The sequence below is a fragment of the Geospiza fortis genome, unplaced genomic scaffold (genome assembly GCF_000277835.1).
Source record: "Geospiza fortis unplaced genomic scaffold, GeoFor_1.0 scaffold200, whole genome shotgun sequence".
NCBI lineage: Eukaryota > Metazoa > Chordata > Aves > Passeriformes > Thraupidae > Geospiza > Geospiza fortis.
In genome coordinates, this window is record NW_005054353.1 from 4,802,312 (window position 1) to 4,806,889 (window position 4,578).

Here is a 4,578-nt window from a genome sequence, read left to right on the forward strand (position 1 = left end):
ACGGCTGCGGTGAGCCTCAGTGCTCCGGCCACGCTCCGGGCCAGGCCTGGGCTCCCTGCCAGGGCCTACAGTGTGCCCGGACTGCTCCATCCTGCACCCGGCACGGCTGCGGGGAGCGCTCCGTGCCAGGCCCCGCTCCGTGCCAGGCCCGCGCAGGGAAAGGGGGCTGCCCCGGCCTGATGTCCCCTCCTCAGCTCCCGCCTAACCCCAGCAAAGGCGTCTACTAACTACAGATTGGCTCACTTTAGATATAAGGAAAACCAGCTTCCAGCACCAAATTTAAGCCTCTGCAACATATTACTATTCGAGAATTCTTACACTTTTTAATGCCCACAGGCACAGTTAAGACTCTGCAAAAATTCTTAACTAAGTATGCAGAGAGGTGTCTTTAGGAGAGCAATTTCAAGCTTTTGTATACTCAGCTAGTAAACACGAACTTAGTCTGTGGAATCAGAAACTTGGATCTGCAGTGTTCGTTCACCTCACTGCCCTTTTAGAATCAGTCTCAGAAGGCTCTCAGGGTATGGTTTAGAGTATCAAGCCATAGAGGAAGTGTTGTTTGACTTGCTTAAGGATCACTAACATTGTCAATTCATCAAGTTGATTTATATTTCTTTTCCCTAGCTTTCCAAAATTGTGTCCTCTTTGTCTTTTCTCATGGCACACTGAATGATGTGATTCTGACATGTTCTCCATTTGTGATTGTCAATAGCCAGGAAGATTTATAGCCTAAGGTTAAAAAAATTCCTCTGGCTATGCTCTCCTCTTGTTCTTTAGCTTAGGAATCCAAAACAGGGAATTAATTTTAAATACTAATGCTGGATTTAAAATTCAAAATGATACCACTTTGCTATGTATGTTTCAATATATAATATTTTGTGTTGGTCAAAATGATGAAAAAGCCTCAGATTTTTCAGGATGACTGAAAAAATTTTACTTGCCACTTTTTACTGTGGTGATGCTGTGATAAAACCTAAAAGTATGTTAACATGTTCTGTATATATTAACCATCATAGTAATTCTTTTAAAGCAAATGTATTAGTTTAATTTTTACCTATTTTTTTCATTTTGTTAAGTTTTAAATTTGATCTAAGAAATATCTGAAGCTCTAACATTAAGAAATGAATGCTGACTAGGATCAGACTCAGTCACCTACATTAAAGCATGAAGCCCTTTAATTGCATTATTCACATTTTTTAAATTCCCTATATTTTTCATCCACTTATTTAATTTCTGGGAGTGATCTTTAGCATCACAAAACAGGACAGTAATATCTTTAAAAGCTCCTCACATAAAATGAAGACTGTCCATATCTTGCATCTGCAAATGAATCATTGATTCACACAGAGGATAAATTCTCACTAACAAGCAAATGAATCACTGATTCACACAGAGGATAAATTCTCACTTTATTCATTCGCAACATACATGGATCCTACATGTGTACATTCTTCCTTGTGTCATGGCTGTCCTGGAGTTATTTTCTCCTATGTCCTACTTTCTTGGAGGATGCCACCATTGTTACATTACTAAACGAATCTCCCAACATTACTGAACTAAAATGGGTCCTAGATGCTATTTATTAGGTGATGAGCCCAAATGTCTCTATATGCCCCATATCTCATGCACAGGATGCAGACTTCCATACTTTGCTTCCATTGGTAAGCTGCAAATTAAACCATTCTGTTTTTCTTCCTTAGCAAGTATCACTTGTCTGAACAGCAATTCTAACTGGATTATTGTTGAAGTGACAGACTGATTTCACAATAAAGAGAAAAGTTTTTTAATAGCACAGTTAGGAAAAAAAACAACCAAAAATTACATTTTTTTTCATTTTCAGTTGGTTAAATGAAGAACTGAACCTGCCAAATGTAGGTGGCAAGTTTTCTGTGCTTTAAAATAATGCCCTCAAACAACCTGTGCATTTACAACTTACTATGTGAAATTAGGATCCCTACCTTCCTACTTGGTTCCTGTAGAAGTGGCAGAAAATAACAGAAAAGTAGAAAATTACAGATCCAGAAAAGAGATTTCACACACTGTTCCCTTTTTAGAACATTTTAAGCTTTATTAACAAAACACTTTAAACTTTGAATTAAGTAATGAAGCTCCTTGGCATCAGAAAACAGCTTTGAAAACCACTGTTTTAGTTTCCAAGAAGAAAAAGCTTAATACCAAAGCCATTTCTGTTTCCAACTATAACAGTATCTGGCATAATGTGATATTGTAACAGTAATTCCCGTCTCTTGGTGAGTGTGGATGGCTTTCTGTTCCACAGTAAGTGCAGAGGTATGCAGTGGAAGGGTCAGCTTTGAGCTTGGCAGAACACAGCATATGTGATTTTAGGCAAGTCGTTTGAGACCACGTCCAAGAAAGGCAGCAGGCAACACTTACAGTGCATAACTTCAGGGCCTGGTCTCCTCTTACAGTTCAGGTGAAGGACTGCATAACTGGGGAATTGTCTAAATCTGGCTAGGAGAGAGGTCACTGAGAACAGTAACTGGACTGAGTGCCTGTGGTGTACCATTGCCTGCCTCTTGCCAAGACAAAGTCGTGGGCAGGTGCACAAGTATGGAGCACAAGCATAGAACCAAAAGTCCAAACCCCTCCCAAATGCTTCCAACACACATTTCTGAAATTTCAGCTCCTTCAGTGTTACATGATAGCTGATGGAGCTTTTAAAAGGATAAAAATATTGGATTTATATGCCTAAAAGTTCTGTCTGTCCCACATTAGGCATTCCAGCAGCATTGAACTCTCCAAGTTAATTTTTCTTTTTACCTCAGCTATTTCAGTGTTACCCATAATGTGCAGAGCAGGTGTGTGCTAAATTCTTTTTGCATCTGGATCATAATCATTCTGTATTCACTCCTTTACATGTGGAACAAGAATATCAGTTCCCTACTCATATACTATGAGAACAAATATATAAATATTTTTGTAAAGTGTTCAGATAATACAGACACTGGCATTTTAAAATTAGATGGAATCACAGCTATGCTGTATATATGCTTATACTTCCATCTAATTTCAGATGTAAACAAGGTAGTCAGAAGATCAAAAATCACTTTAGAGGGAAGAAAAGTCAGGCACCCCCCCTCTTTCTAGACCACCATTTGAATTCTAGATGAGGCCTTTTAGCTGTCCAAGTTGTGATAGGTAACTACACTGTAGATAGTATTAAGAATTACTAGTTTATTCTAGTCAGAGGAAGAACATAAATGCAGAAAGCATTCTTGATACTAAGGTTCATTTGCTGATGGAGCTAGGGGATTGATTTTGATTTTGACTGAGAGATTTCCCATGAAAGGTCTTGTCAGAATTAAATGTCAGACAATTAAGTTTCTGGTGATACTTGCTAAAACCCAGTTTCTTTAGTATACATGAAGTTAAAAATCCATTACCTTTTTTTCCCCACAATATCTTCAGCAGAGCTACGTCTATTTCTTACCAATGATACAGTATTGAAATCAGGAGCCTTATTTACTAAGGAACACTTCATCTCCACAGCAGAAGGTGTGACGCCAGAAGGTAAATAGTGGAGAGGACAGAGGTGGGCACAACTGGCCCCACTCCTGTCCATAGATACCTCAGAGCTTCTCTGACCCATGGTTGGAAATTATCCCTGTGGTGGTTCACTGCCACGGCGTGTCTGGGGCACATGAGTGTACTGGTTTTGCACGGCCTGGTTTTTGGTAGCAGGGGGGACACAGAGGTGGGTCCTGTGGGAAGCTGCGGGAAGCTTGCTGGCCAAAACTGGGCCAATGAGAGAGGCTGGTAACAGCTCTGTGATTACATATTTAAGAATGAAATCACAACAAAGTCAGCTTTTTCTCCTAGTCAGAGAAGAAGAGGAGCCTGTCGGCGGGAACGAGGGAGGGGCTGAGGGGAAAAAGTTGTTTTAAGGGCTTGTTTTACGTCTCGTTATCCTCCTCTGATTCTGTTAGTAATAAAATTCACTTTGCAATCTTAAATTGAGCCTGTTTTCGCCTTGAAGTGTTTCTATCTGTCCTTACCTCACTCATGAACCTGGTGTTAATTTTTTTTCCCTCTCCGCTGCCCAGCTGTGGCCGGGGAGGGTGAGCGAGCGACTCTCGTGGGTGCGTGGTCAAACCACGTAGAGAAACCGATGGTTCACCCTTGACGGTTCGTGCCCCTCACCGGGATGCCGGGGGCAGGAAAAACACTGGCACTGCTCATGCTGAACCCAAACCACACCGGGCACCTCTGCGCTCGGCGTGTGTTTAAGCTGTACAACCTCATCCCGTGCGAACTGGTCCTGGACACTTTATAAGGACTGTAACACAGGAAATTAACCTGCAGCCCTTAGTGCCACCTGCAGTTTGGGCTCTGAGGTTTTAACCCCGGTGCCCGCGGGCGGGACAGGAACGGCGCGCCGCGGACTGGGGGTCACGCGTGGCCCCGGCACCGCGCTCCCGGCGCGAGCACGGACTAACAGAGCCCAAAGAAAGGCCCGGCGAGACGGACGCCGGCTGAAGCTCCGGCCCGTCAGGGCGTCCCCTCCAGCGGGAGGAGGCTCTCTCTGGTCGCCGCGACGGTGACGGAGGGGGTGGAAGG